Here is an 18,384-nt window from a genome sequence, read left to right on the forward strand (position 1 = left end):
CATGTCCATCGAGTCGGTGATGCCATCCAACCATCTCATCCTCTGTCGTCCCCTTCTTCCGCCCCCAATCCTACCCAGCATTAGGGTCTTTTCCAATGAGTCAACCCTTCGCATGAGGTGGCCAAAGTATTGGAGTTTCAGCTTCAACATCAGACCTTCCAATGAACACCCAGGATTGATCTCTTTTAGGATGGATTGATTGGATCTCCTTGCAGTCCAAGGGACTCTCTCAAGAGTCTTCTCCAACACCACAGTTCAAAAGCATCAATTCTTTGGCGCTCAGCTTTCTTCACTGTCCAACTCTCACATCCATACATGACCACTGGAAAAACCATAGCCTTGACTATTGGCAAAGTAATGTCTCTGCTTTCATCAATGTCTTATAATTTTCTGTACAGTTCTTTTCTCTCCTTAGGTAAGCTTCTTCCTAGATATTTAATTATTTTTGTTGCAATGGTGATTGGGGTTCATTCTTTAATTTCTCTTTCTGATTTTTCATTGTTAGTATATAGAAATGCAAGTGATTTATGTGGGTTGTTTTTGTATCTCACAACTTTGCTAAATTCACTGATTAGCTCTAGTAATTTTCTGATACTATCTTTAGGGTTTTCTATGTACAGTATCATGTCATCTGCACACAGTGAGAGCTTTACTTTTTCTTTTCTGATCTGGATTCCTTTTACTTGTTTTTCTTCTCTGATTGCTATAGCTAGGACTTCCAGAACTAAGTTGAATAATAGTGGTTAAATTGGGCACGCTTGTCTTCTTCCTGATCTTAGGGGTAATGCTTTCAATTTTTCACCATTGAGAATAATGTTTACTGTAGGCTTATTATATATGGCCTTTACTATGTTGAGGTAGGTTCCTTCTATGCTGATTTTTTGAAGAGTTTTAATCATAAATGGGTGCTATATTTTGTCAAATTATTTTTCTGCATCTATTGAGATTATCATATGATTTCCACCTTTCAATTTGTTAATATGATGTGTGACATTGATTGATTTGTGTATATTGAAGAATCCTTGCATTCCTGAAATAAACCCAAGTTGATCATGCTGTATGAGCTTTTTGATGTGTTGCTGAATTCTGTTTGCTCAAAGTTTGTTGAGGATATTTATATTTATGCTCATCAGTGATATTGGCCTGTAGCTTTCTTTTTTTGTGTTGTCTTCGTCTGGTTTTGGTATCAGGATGATGGTGGCCTAAAAGAATGAGCTTGGAAGTGTTCCTTCCTCTGCAATTTTTTGAAAGAGTTGTAGAAAGATAGGCATTAGCTCTTCTCTAATGTTTGATTGAATTCTCCTGTGAAGCCCCATCTAGTCCTGGACTTCTGTTTTTTGGGAGATTTTTGATCACATCTTCAATTTCAATGTTTTCAATTGGGTTGTTCATAATTTCTATTTATTCCTACTTCAGTCTTGGAAGATTGAACTTTGCTAAGAATATGCCCATTTTTTCCAGGTTAACCATTTTATTGACATATAGCTTTTCATAGTAGTCTTATAATCCTTTGTGTGTCATTTTCTGTTGTAACCTCTCCTTTCTCATTTCTAATTTTCTTGATTTGATTCTTCTCTTTTTTTTTTTCTCGATGAGTTTGGCTAAAGGCTTGTCAGTTTTGTTTATCTTCTCAAAGAAGCAGCTTTTAGTTTTATTAATCTTTACTATTGCTTCTTTCATTTCTTTTTCATTTATTTCTGCTTGAATCTTTATGATTTTTTTCCTTCTAATAATTTTATTTTATTTTTCTTCTTTTTCCAGTTGTTTTAGGTGTAAAGTTAGGTTGTCTACTCGATGTTTTTCTTGTCTCCTAAGGTAGGATTGTATTGCTATAAACTTCCCTCTTGGAACTGCTTTTGAACACCTGCACCCCATAGGTGTTGAGTTGTCATGTTTTCATTGTTATCTGTTTCTAGAATTTTTTTATTTCCCTTTTTATTTCATCAGTAATCTGTTGGCTTGTTAGAAACATGTTTAATCTCCATGTGTTTGTGTTTCTTACAGTTTTTTTCTTGTAATGGATATATAGTCTCATAGTGTTGTGGCCTGAGAAGATGCTTGATACGGTTTCAATTTTCTTAAATTTACTGAGGTTTGATTTGTGACCCAAGATGTGGTCTATCCTGGAGAATGTTCCACGTGCACTTGAGAAGAAGGTGTATTCTTTTGAATTTGGATGGAATGTCCTGAAGATATCAATGAGATCAATCTCATCTAATGTATCGTTTACACTTGTGTTTCCTTATTAATTTTCTGTTTTGATGATCTGTCCATTGGTGAGAGTGGAGTGTTAAAGTCTCCTACCATTATTGGGTTACTGTCAATTTCTCCTTTTATGTCTGTTAGATTTTCTCTTATATATTGTGATGCTCCTATGATGAGTATGTAGATATTCACAATTGCTATGTCTTCCTCTTGGATTGATCCCTTCATCATTATGTAATGTCCTTCATTATCTCTTGTAATCTTCTTTATTTTAATATCTATTTTCTCTGATATGAGGATTGCTACTCGAGCTTTCTTTTGCTTCCCATTTGCATGAACATATTTTTGCATCCTCTCACTTTTAGTCTATATGTGTCTTTAGGTCTGAAGTAGGTTTCTTGTAGGCAGCATATATATGGGTCTTGTTTTTGTATCCATTCAGCCAGTCTGTATCTTTTGGTTGGAGCATTTAATCCATTTACATTTAAAGTAATTATTGATTCATATGTTCCTATTGCCATTTTCTTAATTGTTTGGGGTTGATTTTATAGATCTTTTTTCTTCTCTGTATTTCTTGACTATATACGTCCCTTTAACATTTGTTGTAAAGCTGGTTTGGTGGTACTGAATTGTCTTAATGTTTGCTTGTCTAAAAGGCTTTTTAGTTCTCTATCAGTTTTGAATGAGATCCTTGCTGGGTACAGTAATCTTGGTTGTAGATTTTTCCCTTTCGGTATTTCAAATATATCCTGGCATTCCCTTCTGACCTGAAGAGTTTCTGCTGAAATATCATCTGTTAAGCATATAGGGTTTCCCTTGTATGTTACTTGTTGTTTCTCCCTTGCTGCTTTTAATTTTCTTTCTTTGTGTTCAGTCTTTGTTAGTTTGATTAGTATGTGGCTTGTCATGCTTCTCCTTGGGTTTATCTTGTATGGGAGTCTTTGAACCTCTTGGACTTGATTACTTGATTGACTATTTCCCTTTCCATGTTGGGGAGATTTTCAACTATAATCTCTTCAAAAATTTTCTCATACCATTTTTTATATTGTCCCAGAGGTCTCTGAGACTATCCTCAGTTCTTTTCATTCTTTTTACTTTATTCTGCTCTTCAGATGTTATTTCCACCATTTTATCTTCCAGCTCACTGATTCGTTCTTCTGCTCCAGATATTTTGCTATTGATTCCTTCTAGAATATTTTTAATTTCAGTCATTGTGTTGTTTGTCTCTGTTTGCTTATTTTTTAATTCTTCTATGTCTTTGTTAATTGATTCTTTCATTTTCTCCATTTTGTTTTCAAGGTTTTTGATGATCTTTACTATCATTATTCTGAATTCTTTTTCAGGTACTATACCTATTTCCTCTTCATTTATTCAGACTTCTGTGTTTCTAGCTTGTCCCTTCACTTGTGTAGTATTTCTTTGCCTTTTATTTATTTATTTATTTTTGTTGTTTTGTGTTTGAGGTCTCATTTTCCCAGGCTTCAGGGTTGAATTCTTTATTCCTTTTAGTTTCTGCCCTCCTAAGGTTGGTCCAGTGATTTGTGCAAGCTTTGTACAGGGTGAGATTTGTACTGAGTTTTTGTTTGTTTGTTTGTTTGTTTTTCCTCTGCTGGGCAAGGCTGAGTGAGGTGGTAATCCTGTCTGCTGATGACTGGGTTTGTTTTTTTTGTTTGTTTTATTTTGTTTGTTGTTTAGATGAAGCATCATGTACAGGGTGCTACTGTTGGTTGGGTGATGCTGGGTCTTTTATTCAGATGGTTTCTTTTGTGTGGGTTCTCACTATTTGATACTTCCTAGGGTTAGTTCTCTGGTAGTCTAGGGTCTTGGAGTCAGTGCTCCCCCTCCAAAGGCTCAGGGCTTGATCTCTGGTCAGGAACAAAGATTTCACAAGTGAAAAGTGAGAAGCCAAAGATGAACCCTAGACAAATGGCAGTTACAAAATCAGGCAAATAATAATAAAATAATGGAATATACATATACACCTCTGAGCAAAGTCAAAACAGTCCAACAAAAATAAAGTACAATTGATTGACCCAGCGAACAAAGGAAATAAAAAATTATATATAATTTACCAGTTAAGAACAAAGCTAACTAAATCACAAAGTGGAAAACAAAACTAAAGCAAAGTGCCAAGTGGGGAATAAATCAATGCAAAGAAAATTAACAAATATGTTGAGAGGAAAGGAAGGAAAGAAAAGAAAGAACGAATAGATATGCAAAGTTAAATAGAAGTAGATGAAGATTTATATACATTAAAGATTAACTGTGAGGGGAAATAACAGTAGGAAAGGCAAACAAAGGAATAAATGTAGGAAAAATATAATACATTTTAAAAAATTGAAAGTTAAAATTATAAATATGAGAAAAGAAAAAAAAGTAAGAAGAAATATACTAGGAAAAAATAGAAAGGAAAACTTCACAGAACTGCAAAGGCCCAATCAATGTAGATGCAGAGGTTTATAACAAAAATAAAAAGTGTGACTGAATATACACATATACATATACAGCCATAAGCAAAATCAAAACAGTCCAACAAAAATTCAATAAATTTTCAATAAATTTATAAAATTTCAATAAATTTCAATAAATTTTAAATAAAATTCAATAAATTGACCCAGTGAACAAAGGAAACCAAAAAGCATGTATACCAGAACAAAACTAACTAAAGCACAAACTGGAAAACAAAACTAAAGCAAGGTGTCAATTGGCAAATAAAGCAATGAAAATAAAACTAACAAATATGTTGAGATGAAAGGAAAGAAAGAATAGATATGCAAAGTTAAACAGAGGTAGATAAAGAATATTTATATACATTAAAGTTTAGCTGCCAGGAGGAAAGAATAGTAGGAAAAGCAAACAAAGGAGTAAATGTAGAAACACAATAATAGGTTTAAAAAATTAAAAATTATGATTAAAAAAAGAAAAAAAGAAGAAAAAAAAAAAAAGAGAAGACTCCCCAGAACTGCAAAAGCCCACTGTAGAGGCAGAGGTTTATAACAACAATAAAAAAATGTGTCTAAAAAAAAACAAAAAGAGAAATTTTTCAAAAGCTTAATTAGATTTCATAGTGCCAATAAAGTCGACAACTACAACAGAGGGGGGAATAGGGAAAAAAAAATAAAAATATCCAAAAGAATCTACAGAAAAAATCAAAACATAATAAATGTTGTTCTTGAGCCAGTGCTGTCAGAGTCTTTTCCTTCGCTGGGAGTCACAGTCCACCTCACCTGCTTAGGATGCTCTCCAACACTGTGCTGATCTCTGGATCTGTTGTGGGGGCAGCTCCGGTCCTACTTCTGTATGTTCTTGCCTTGAATGTCCACAGCGATCAAAACTAGTGCGTTTTCTTTTGTGGGAGCTCTCAATGTCCTTTTATATATTCTGTAGACACAGAGTCTGCCTAATTGATCATGTGGATTTAATCTGCAGCTTGTACAGCTGGTGGGAAACTTTTGGGTCTTCTTCCTTAGTCACACTGCCCCTGGGTTTCAAGTGTGGTTTTATTTGCACTTCTGCATGTGGGTCATCCACTGGGGTTTGCTCCTGAGGCTGCCCTGGAGGACTTGGGTTTGCCCCTGTGAGGGCAGGTGTGGAGGTGGTGCAGCTACTTGGGTAGCAGGGGTTCTGGCAGCACCAGGTACTCAGGGGTGCTGGCGGTGAGGGCAGCAGTATATATAGTGCTCTAGAAGGGTATGGCAACCAGTATTGGCCAATACACTCCAGATTCTTGCCTAAAGAATCCCTTCTCTGACAGAGAAGCCTGGCAGGCCACAGTCCACAGGGTCACAAAGAGTCAGACACTGTTGAAGTGACCCTGCACACCTAGATGCAAGATTTTTTTTTTTTGCCTTTGGCAGCTCTGCCCCAGTGAGGGTTGAGCATGAAGGTGGTGCATCTGCTTGGCCCTGGGACTCTGGCAGCGCCAAGTGTGCAGGGACACAGACTGCCTCCTTGGCAGGAGTTATGGCTCTATCAGAGTCTTTCTTCGAACCTCTTGTAGCTGGCAATCAGAAGGCCTCTTTGGCCAGTCTTTCTCAGGGACTCAGAGGCCCCCCATTGCCTGGGGTCCTTCTCTGTTGTTTGGCTTGTCAGGCACACAGAAGGGCCCCCATGCCTGGGATCCTACTCTGTAAATAGGCGCATCAGTCACTTAAAGCGCCCCCCCCCACCCCGGTGGGGTCCTACTCGGTGCATCAGGTGCTTGATGGGCCAGCCTCTCTCTTGTTCAGCAGTCAAGGCTGACATGTAGGGAGAGAGAGGCTATGGTGATGGCTCCACCCCCTGCGTGTGACTCAGCAGTATCCATGGCTGTCTGGCTTTCCTCCACAGGAAGTTCCCACTACAATCTCCTCCTTCACATCCATCCCCTCTATCCATCTCTCCACAGTCAACAGCAGCCCTCGTCCTGGGATTGTTGCATAATCCCCAAACTCCACCTCCCAGCTGCTGCACCCTGCAGGGGGTCTATGTCTCTGTCCAGGGTATGTCTGGCTCTGGCAAGGACTGTCTGATTCTCATTTCATTTAGGTTGTCACAGATCAGCTGTTTCACTCACAGCCTTAAACGTTTCTCCTCTGATTCAGACAATTGCCTCAATGTGGGGATCAGACCCCTGTTCCAGTTCCCCCACCTACTAGGTGCAGATCCAGCCCTACTAACACTCCTATTTTTCCCCCTAGTTCCTTCGTACTAGCGAGTTTTGCATGGGTCTATACATCTCCTCCGCTGGTCAAATACTCCTGTCTGCTCTCACCTGGTGTTCTGCATGCACTTCTGTATCTGAAGGTGTATTCCTGATGCATCCATGGAGAGAGATGCACTCCACATCCACTTATTCCTCCGCCAACTTGTTTTCCCCCCAATTTTCTTCTTATTTGGCTTATGATGAGGAGAAAAACAAAATATAAAAGTTAGTAAAATTCATACCCATTCTGAGTAAACACTCAATATATGATAGCTAATATAAATATAAGGTATTAGGGAAGCCTCTGCCCCCATGAATTTTCCTCAGCATTTAAATTCTATGGCTTACATACTGATATCAGAGGTTGAAAGGCCTGCTGAAATTGTTTAATCCCCCAATCTTCATTTTATATCTCTGAACCAATTCCAGGCTAAAGCAATTCATACACATTTGTGGGGTGCAAATGTTCTTCTTCACAGATCTGTTATAAGTGTTAGTGAGAAAACACAGGGAAAATCCCATGTACAGTGCCTGGCATAAACTAGTTATTTAGCAAGCTATCATTATGATCACTAAGTTAGTGATAGTAGTATCCTGAACTACAAACCGGCTGACTTTTAGTTCAGTTCAGTACTCTTTTTTCTGCCTCAAAATGAACTATAAAAATATGATTATAACAAGCTAAGAAGTATAACAAATTAGAACTATTGGTAATCTTTGGACTTATTAAGTAAAAGCAAGTTTATTATGTCAATCAGAAAATAGGAAGATAGAATATCACCTTCTGGCATCTATTGTTATAGAACCAGACTTTCATCTGGTTTCAGGTTTGCTGACTTTGAGAAGAAACCTTGCTGTTTAACTCTATCCAGGCTCTATCTCATTGTTTCCTCAATTGTGAAAAACCTTTCTCATTAGGTTATTTAAAAGAATTCATTACACATGAAAGTATTTCAGTGTCTGACACATTGCAAGCTTCCAATAAAGGTTATCTTATTAGCATTTTATTATTATTTATAGATAAGTTAACTGCAATTCATCCTCTATATTAGGACACCTCTGAGAGTGAAAGGTAATGTTCTTAATAATTACACTGGGACAGGATGCATGGTCACCTTATCAACAACATATTTTCTAGCTCAAAACAAATTTATAGAAGAGTGTTATATTATGCAGGAGAATTTACATCTTGTGTAAATTAGAAAGATGTTATGTGTGGGTCAGATTCAAGGTGAGCATGAAATTATGGTGCTGCCTCCTTCCAAACTCCTCTGAGACAACATGGAAGGAGGTGGGCTGTTTCTATAGTGTTTATAACAGTCTTTCCTTTTTATAACTTAATCTCGCCCAAGGCGTTTGTGAAGATCAGGTCCTGGGAGATACAATTTAATTTTTAAGATATTATGTACTTTCAAGTGAAAATCTCTGAGTGGTTTAGTTGCTAAGTTGTATCCAACTCTTGTGACCCCATAAACAGTAGCTCACCAGTCTCTTGTGTCCCTGGGATTTCCCAGGCAAGAATACTGGAGTGGGTTGCCATTTCCTTCTCCAGGGAATCTTTCCTACCCAGTAATTGAACCCAGGTCTCCTACATCGCTAGTAGATTCTTTACCTACTGAGCTACAAGGAAATTCCTGTACTATATATACTAATAGCTGACCTCGTTAGTGAAATATGCAGTCAGAAAGAACAACCTAACAATTATTTCCAAACAGTCTGTTCCTTTCTCCTATAAATTTCCTGTCTCATTAAACAAAGTTACTTTAATTTATACTTTAAGTTCTTTTTTTATAAAAATATGTATAAAGAAGAAAACAGAGCTTCTTTTTTTTTCAATCATCTGTACCACTGACCACTCATCTAGTCATACATTTATTTTTCCTTATTAATTTTTAGAACAAATTAGACATTTAGGAGGGAACAAATAAGCATGGTCCTAATCTATTATGTTCTTTTCCACTTTGATCCATTTCAACAGAATTAATTCTTCAAACATATATTAGAAGCACAGTATGTATTAACCTTCTGTCTAATAAAACTGAACTTTCCCTCTAATACAAAAACAACATATTGGGAAGGATGACTATAATAACTCTTTAGACAAAGGCTCCATGAAAGTCCAACAGGTATGGTGGGTGACATTTCCTCTCTTCAGGAACTTTTTGTCTCCTACCCACTTATTACCAGAAATAGTGTGAATATTCACCACTTTCTCTAAAAAACATGGATATTTCCTTATTAATTGATTTTTTTGGTAAAATACAGAAATTCACAACCTCAAGTTCTGTTGATTAAGACATATGAAAATCATGTGCATAAAAGAATTGACATGTTATGCTATGCTGCTACAATTAAGAATAAAACTAAAAGCTCCATACTTGTTTGACTTTAATTTAATGTCCCATTTAGCTTCTATCATATGCAAAGAGATGTTTCATCCATTTAAGACTTTATTTTTGGGTCCATAATTAAGTGTTCCATACCTGTCTTGTAAGCAGAGTGCATACATGAAATCATAAAGGGATAAGGGGACTCACTTTCATTGCCAAAAACATTGAACCTCCAAACAGTTAGTGTCAGATTTATTCCAGCTTTTGTTTTTCTATCAAACATCTTTACCTATATTCCCAGATGAGCTGAACAACTTTAAACCATTATGCAATCGCACATGCAGGCTCCATAAGGCATTCCCATGTGTGTGTTAGTCACTCCATGTCTGACTCTTTGCGACCCCACAGACTGTGCCCACCAGGCTCCTCTGTCCATGGGATTCTCCAGGTAAGAATACTGAAGTGGGTAGTCATTCCTTTCTCCAGGAAATCTCCCTGACCCAGGGATCTAACCCAGGTTTCCTGGACTACAGGTGGATTCTTTACAATGTGAGCCACCAGGGAAGTCCCATGGCATTCACATATGGAATATCAGTTAGGTTCATGGCAACTTTAACAACAGTATCAGTTGTCAAACATATTCAAAGTAAATTATTCACTCCACCTCTTGTACTGTTTTTAATATTCTATTTTAAAAAAACAGTTTAAGTAGTATTCCAGCTATGATTTGTCTCTCCTGAGGAAGTATTTTATGAGATTTAGTGAGGATAATGATAACCATTAATCACTGACATTAGCATAAGACATTAGACACACTACAGCTAAGCCATGACAGTCAAAATATGACTTCCTATATACCCCAGGCGGAGAAGGCAATGGCATCCCACTCCAGTATTCTTGCCTGGAAAATCCCATGGACGGAGGAGCCTGGTAAGCTGCAGTCCATGGGGTCACTGAGAGTCGGACACGACAGAGCGACTTCACTTTCACGCTTTGGAGAAGGAAATGGCAACCCACTCCAGTGTTCTTGTCTGGAGAATCCCAGGGACGGCGGAGCCTGATGGGCTGCCATCTGTGGGGTCGCACAGAGTTGGACACGACTGAAGCGACTTAGCAGCAGCAGCAGCATATACCCCAGGCAAGCTGTTGAGCACAGCTGATTGCTATTTTATAAAGTGTGCCTCTAGGCTCAGTCTGGTAGCAGCACAGCTGATGGAACCTCAACTATTATAAAAAATTCCAAGATTTCTATAGTAGCTCAAACTGTCAATTAAAGAATACAGAATGTACATTGATATTCAAAAATCTTCTATTCTCCTACAAGAAGGACAGAAAAATCAAATGTCTGGAAGGAAATGATGTGTGTAGCTTGAACCTTGCTGCCTTCAAGCTGAAGATCAAAATAGGGTTAGAATAGAAATGACCCAGTCAAGCCAAGTCAAAAGATGAAAATTTTGTTTGTTAACAAACACTAATACAAACATTTTATAATTTAATTACTTTTTTTAACTTTTAATTTCACACCTATCATATAAGACTTAGCAGAAAGCATTAGTTGATTGACTGAATTAACTAAACACCCTCTTATAGAAGCTTTGTAAAACAACTGAAAACGCATTTCCATTGAAGAATTGTCATTTTTGTTTGTGGAAAAAAATGACTTCTGACTTTTGTAGTTATATGGGTGTAGCAGTACTATATTCCTTCACCACTTTTCATTCTAATATAAGAACCGTAATCTCACCAACACTAGAGCAATTAACTAACATTATCCCTTTTTGTAGGGCCTCCCTGGTGACTCAGTGGTAAAGAATTCGCCTGCAGTACAGGAGACACCAGACACCTTGGTTCAATCCCTGGATCAGGAATATCCTCTGGAGCAGGACATGGCAATTCACTCAGTATTCTTGGCTAGAGAATACCATGGACAGGGGAGCCTGGTGGGCTACAGTCCATGAAGTCACAAAGACATACAGGACAGCAGTGACTGAGCACACATGAACACACACATTCTTTATTGTCCTAAATTAGTTGGGTACTATTATATGCAAGAGAAAGAAAGAAAGGTAAAAAAGAAAAATGAAGAAATGAAAGATATTGCACATTTCCTTGTAAAAATCCAGGGTCCTTTAATACCATGCATAATATTTACAAATGCTGTGGTACACATTTTAATAGGGCTGTGGCTATCCTCTTCTTTCTGTCCTACAGTTTAACATAATATCAACATGAGGCTCACGAACAGGGAAAAATAAGATAGTAAGCTCAAAAAATATCAACTGTTCTTGACAACTTCCCACTAAGAAAAGTGAGACATGACAAACTTGCCACTAGGTTGCTTGAAGTTTAAAGCTCACTGCTTTTGATTGTAAGGTGATAAATCTTTCATTTTTTAGTCTGTGATTCTTAAACATTGTTTCACTGAAATGCATGTAACTGAATTGATTTGAATTTATTATTGGTAATACATAAAATTAGCTCTATGGTTTAAAGCACATTAAGAAACATTTTAGCAGGTTGATTCCTCCAGTTCCATTCTTCTTCACAACATTGTAAAGTTAAAAAATAGAAAATAAACTAATTTAAAAAATAAAATAAATTAGTTTATCTTCTATTTTTTAACTTTACAATATTGTATTTGTTTTGCCATACATTGACATGAATCCACCATGGGTGTACATGTTTTCCCCTTCCAGAACCCCCCTTCCACCTCCCTCCCCATCCCATCCCTCCGGGTCATCCCAGTGCACCAGCCCCGAGCACCCTGTATCATGTATTGAACCTGGACTGGAGATTCGTTTCACATATGATAATTTATATGCTTCCATGCCATTCGCCCATATCATCCCGCCCTCACCCTCTCCCATTAAAAAAAAAAAAAAAAGGAAAGAAAACAAATTTTAAAAAATAAAATAAAAAAAGAAATTAAGCTAAGTAATTAAAAAAAGAAACATTTTAGCAGAAGAATTGATTTGCTTTCATTATCAGTTTAAAATATATAATTACTTGATATTTAAATGTATACATTTAATGTGTAATTTCAGCTCAGTTCAGTTCAGTTGCTCAGTCGTGTCCGACTCTTTGCGACCCCATGAATTGCAGCACACAAGTCCTCTCTGTCCATCACCAACTCCCGGAGTCTACCCAAACCCATGTCCATTGAGTCAGTGATGCCATCCAACAATTGCTAAGTCATGTATGAACTACTGTGACCCCTTGGACTGCAGCACTCCTGTCCTTCACCATCTCCTGGAGATTGCTCAAATTCATGCCAATTGAGTTGGTGATGCCATCCAACCATCTCTTCCTCTATGGTTCCCTTCTCCTCCTGCCTTCAATCTTTCCCAGCATCAGGGTCTTTTCTAATGAGTTGGCTCTTCACATCAGGTGGCCAAAGTACTTCAGCAACAGTACTTCCAATGAATAGTCTGGGTTGATTTCCTTTAGCATTGACTAGTTTGATCTACTTGCTGTCCAAGGAGCTCTCAAGAGTCTTCTTCAGCATCACAGTTTAAAAGCGTCAATTTTTCGGCACTCAGCCTTCTTTATGGTTCAAATCTCACATCCATAATAATTTCCTATTACTTGATAACCAAGTTCATTGCAACTTAACTAGATATGCTTTTCTAATTCTACATATTTTAGATACTAATACTCTAATCCATATCTAGCCTAATTTTGAAGCTACAGATCATGTGGCAGAAGTAACATGTGACAAAAATTTGAATGTGATGGGTGGGCATTAGGAGGATAAACTAATTAAGAATGAAATAAAATATCCTAAATATTATTTGCAATTAAAAGTACGCATATTGTGTTTCCTCAGTTATTTTATATATGATTTTCATATGTCAAAAATTAGAGTAGAGGAAAATAGTTTTGGAAATAGAACAATAGGGATGTCTTGGGCTTTATTATAAGAAATGAAATATGAATTATAAGACATGAATTATAGTGTTAGGTGCAGACAGAACTATTACATGATACTGAAGAGTTTTATGTTATACATATTTTCTATTAAGTTCACTATAAGGGTATATTTTGAAATGTGAAAGCAATTACATCACTTAGAAGTAATGCTTACATTCTCCACAAATGCAAAGTGAAGAAGAAAGTTGGCAACTTGATAGGTTATTTTGCAAGTGTCCTATTTTGAATTGTTTATAGGCTCAACAAATGATACTTATTTCTCAACTTCATTGTTTTAAAGCAGAAAAGAAAATATTATAAACTTTCAGAAATGCTTAATCAATAAATTTGGAGGCAGAGTATGTATACAATGTGGAAAACAGAAGATTTATATAAATCCAATTACAGTCTGAAATAAGATTCTTATCATTTACTCAAGTTCTGGTAAGGTTCTGAATATCTTTTGAAGGAGTAAGTATACCCAGATTTAAAGATATTGTGAAACTGGTATTTTATACAATATAAGCAAGACTTAATTTTGTTATTTTTAAAAACCTTAAAGATGATTCATAGCTTATTTTGTACTCCAGTTATTTGGTTTTGAAATTTCATTTAATCATAATACATAGTTATTGACAAATTAACAAATTGTGCTTGTCCTGAAATTCTGTTCTTAAACTCTACTTTCTTCTCTATTTGTGAAGACAAATTTAGCTTCTGTACTCTGACACCAAACTAAATCTCAGAGATGCAGTTTTGGGTGAAGAAAAGAATAGCTTTAAATCTTTATCAAGCAAAGGGAGCCAATCATGGGTTAACACTCTCAAAACTCTGTGTCCTGAGCCAGGGGGGTTTGTGAGGGGTTTAATGGTTAGGGTCGGGGCTGCTAATAGGGACTGGGGTGCTATGCAGGGTCCACATTCCTTCAAACCATAAATCATCTGGTGTCAGGTAATCATGGGCAAACTGTGACCTCTGGAATGATAAATGCATCATCAAATAGTTAACATCTTCCATTTTGTGGGGATTTCAGTTCTGCAGTAGAGTTTAAAGTTATTGTTATGTGCATCCCTTGAGGCCCCTTCATGTATCATTGTCTTGTTGTTTGAAAGGGGTTGATCAATGAAGTTATGAGTCATGCCATGTAGGGGCATCCAAGATGGACAGGTCATACTGAGAGTTCTGACAAGACAAGATCCACTGAAACAGGGAATGGAAATCAATTCCAGTACACTAGCTGTGAGAACCCCACGAACTATATAAAAAGGCCAAAAAATATGACACTAAAAGATGAGCCCCCTAGGTCAGAAGATATCCAATATTCTACTGGGGAAACGTGGAGGACAACTACTAAGCTCCAGGAAGAATGAAGAGGCTGAGTCAAACTTGAAATGTCACTCAGTTTGGATGTGTCCAGTGATGAAAGTAAAATCCAATGCTGTAAAGAATAGTATTGCATAGGAACCTGGAATGTTAGTTCCATGAATCAAGGTAAATTGAACATGATCAAGCAGGAGATGGCAAGAGTAAACACTGACATCTTAGGAATCAGTGAAATAAAATGGATGGGAATGGGTGAATTTAAGTCCAATGAATATTATACCTACTACTGTTGGCAAGAATCACATAAAAGAAATGGAATGACCATCATAATCAACAAGAAATGTGGTACTTGGTCAGTCAGTTCAGTTGCTCAGTCGTGTCCGACTCTTTGTGACACCATGGACTGCAACACGCTAGGCTTCCCTGTCCATCACCATCTGGAGCTTACTCAAACTCATGTCCATTGATCCAGTAATGCCATCCAACCATCTAATCCTCTGTCATCCCCTTCTCCTCTTGCCTTCAATTTTCCCCAGCATCAGGGTCTTTGCCAATAAGTCAGTTCCTTGCATCAGGTGGTGAAAGTACTGGAGTTTCAGCTTCAGCATCAGTCCTTCCAATGAATATTCAGGAATCACTTCCTTTAGGATGGATTGGTTGGATCACCTTGAAGTCCAGGAACTCTCAAGAGTCTTCTCCAATGCCATAGTTCAAAAGCATCAATTCTTCAGTGCTCAGCTTTCCTTATAGTCCAAGTCTCATATCCATACAAGACTACTGGAAAAACCATAGCTTTGACTAGACAGACCTTTGTCAGCAAAGTAATGTCTCTGCTTTTTAATATGCTGTCTAGGTTGGTCATAAGTTTACTTCCAAGGAGTAGAGTGTTTTGTTTTTTTTTTTTTAATTTCATGGCTGCAGTCACTATCTGCAGTGATTTTGGGGCCCAAGGAAATAAAGTCTATCACTCTTTCCATTGTTTCCCCATCTATTTGCCATGAAATGATGGGACCAGATGCCATGATCTTAGTTTTCTGAATGCTGAGTTTTAAGCCAACTTTTTCACTCTCTCCTTTCACTTTTATCAAGAGGCTCTTTAGTTCTTCGCTTTCTGATATAAGGGTAGTGTCATCGGCATATCTGAAGTTATTGATATTTCTCCTGGCAATCTTGATTTCAGCTTGTGCTTCATCCAGCCTGGCATTTTGCATGATGTACTCTGCATATAAGTTAGACAAGCAGGGTGACAATATGCAGAGTTGACATGCTTCTTTCCTGATTTGGAACCAGGCTGTCGTTCCATGTCCAGTTCTAACTGTTTCTTCTTGACTTGCAAACAGCTTTCTCAGGAGGTAGGTAAGGTGAACTGGCATTCCCAAATCTTTAAGGGTTTTCCACAATTTTTTGTAATCCACATAGTCAAAGGCTTTGGCATATTTCAATAAAGCAGAAGTAGCTGTTTTTCTGGAACTCTCTTGCTCTTTCAGTGATCCAACCGATGTTGACAATTTGATCTCTGGTTCCTCTGCCTTTTCTAAACTCAGGTTGAATATCTGGAAGTTAACAGTTCATGTACTGTTGAAGCCTGGGTTGGTGAATTTGGGACATTATTTTGCTAGCATGTGAGATGATTGCAATTGTGTGGTAGTTTGAAAATTCTTTGTCATTGCCTTTCTTTGGGACTGGAATGAAAACTGACCTTTTCCAGTCTTGTGGCCACTGCTGAGTTTTCAAACTTTGCTGGCATATTGAGTGAAACACTTTCGTGGCATCACCTTTGAGGATTGAAATAGCTCAACTAGAATTTCATCACCTCCACTAGCTTTGTTCATAGTGATGCTTCCTAAGGCTCACTTGACTTTGTATTCCAAGATGTTTGACTCTAGGTGAGTGATCACACCATAGTGATTATCTGGGTCATGAAGATCTTTTTTGTATAGTTATCCTGTGTATTCTTATCACCTCTTCTTAATATCTTCTGCTTCTGTTAGGACAATACCATTTCTGTCCTTTGTGGTAGTACTTGGATGAAACCTCAAAAATGACAAAATGATCTCCATTCATTTACAAGGCAAACCTTTCATCATCACAATAATCCAAGTCTATGCTCCAAAACTGACACCAAAGATGCTGAAGTTAATCAGTTCTATGAAGACCTAGAAGACCTCCTAGGTCTTTTTTTAACCTAACATCAAAAAAAAAAATATGCCCTATTCATCATAAGGGATTGGAATGAAAAGTAGGAAATCCAGAGATACCTGGAGTAACAGACAAGTTAGGGCTTAGAATAAAAAATTAAGCAGGACAAAAGCTAACAGAATTCTGCCAAGAGAATGCACTGGTCATGGCAAACACCCATTTTCAACAATACAAGAGACACCTTTATAGATGAACATCACCAAATGGTCAATATCAAAATCAGATTGACTACATTCTTTGTAGCTGAAGATGGAGAAACTGTATACAGTCAGCAAAGATAAGACCTACAGCTGACTCTGGCTCAGATCAGCAGCTCCTCATAGCAAAATTCAGGGTGAAACTAAAGAAAGTGGGGAAAACCACTAGGTCTGTCAGGTATGATTTAAATAAAATTCCTTATGAAAATACAATGGAGGTGACAAATAGATCCAATAGATTAGATCTAGTAAAAAGTGCCTGAAGAACTATGGACAGAAATTCATAATACTGTACAGGAGGCAGTGAACAAAACTATCTCAAAGGAAAAAAAAATGCAAGAATGCAAAGTGGTTGTCTCAGGTTGCTTTACAAGTAGCTCAGGAAAGAAGAGAAGTGAAAAGCAAGGGAGAAAGAGAATGGTACACCTACCTAAATGCAGAGTTTCAGACAATGGCAAGAAGAGACAAGAAGGCCTTCATCAATGAACAATGCAAAGAAATAGAGGATGACAACAGAAAGGGTAAAGCTAGAGATCTATTCAAGAACATTGGCAATATCAAGGGAACATTTCATCCAAAGATGGGCAGAAATGGTAAAATCTAATAGAAGCAGATGAGATGGAAAGAATAAACAGAAAAACTGTACAAAAAGGATCTTAATGACCCAGATAACCACGATGGTGTAGTCTCTCCAGACATTTTGGAGTGTGAAGTCAAGTGGGCCTTAAGAAGCATTGCTGCCAATAAAGCTAGTGGAGGTGATGGAATTCAAGCAGAGCTGTTTAAAATCCTAAAAGATGATGCTATTAAAGGGCTGCACTGAATATGTCAGCAAATTTGGAAAACCCAGTAGTGGCCACAGAACTGGAAAGGGTCAATACTCATCCCAATTTCCAAGAAGGGCAGTTTTTGACAATTGCAGTGGATAATTGCACTCATCTCCCATGCTAGTAAGAGTATGCTCAAAATCCTCCAAGCTAGGCTCAGCATTACATGAACCGAGAACTTCTAGATGAGCAAGCTGGGTTTAGAAATGGAAGAGGAACCAGAAATCAACTTGCCAACATTCACTGGATCATAGAGAAAGCAAGATAATTACAGGAAACATCTACTTCTGTTTCATTATTTACACTAAAGCCTTTGTGTGGATCATAACAAACTGTGGAAAACTCTTAAAGAGGTGAGAATAACAGACCATCTTACCTGTCTCCTGAGAAACGTGTATGTGGGTCAAGAAGCAAGAATTAGAACGCTGTATGGAAAAACTGATTGGTTCAGGATTGAGAAAGGAGTAGAACAAGGCTGTGTTAATGCCATCCTGTTTATTTAACTTATACACAGAGCACATCAAGAGAAATGCTGGGCTGAATGAGTTACAAGCTGGGATCAAGTTTGCCAGGAGAAATATGACCAACTTCAGATATGCAGATGATACCACTCTAATGGCATAAAGTGAAGAGGAACTAAAGAGACTGTTGGTGAGCGTGAAGGAAGAGAGTGAAAAGGTTGGCTTAAAACTCAATATTAAAAAAAAACA

At 37.4% G+C, this 18,384-nt stretch overlaps 1 protein-coding gene across 2 annotated transcripts in view; it reads right to left on the bottom strand.

The window, feature by feature from the left end:
* The window catches only part of KHDRBS2 (KH RNA binding domain containing, signal transduction associated 2), a 631,271-nt gene that overhangs the window by 49,849 nt on the left and 563,038 nt on the right, over window positions 1-18,384 (bottom strand). Inside the window, exon 13 of one of the 2 annotated variants that reach the window (XM_081523653.1) lies at window positions 6,959-7,083. The gene's annotated coding sequence lies outside the window, so the exon portion shown is untranslated. Of the gene's footprint in view, window positions 1-6,039; window positions 7,084-18,384 lie in introns of those variants that run through there. The other variant, XM_081523657.1, reaches the window with a different exon arrangement.

Source organism: Giraffa tippelskirchi, chromosome 8, assembly GCF_054371585.1.
Source record: "Giraffa tippelskirchi isolate mGirTip1 chromosome 8, T2T-mGirTip1v1.2.pri, whole genome shotgun sequence".
Taxonomy (NCBI): Eukaryota; Metazoa; Chordata; class Mammalia; order Artiodactyla; family Giraffidae; genus Giraffa; species Giraffa tippelskirchi.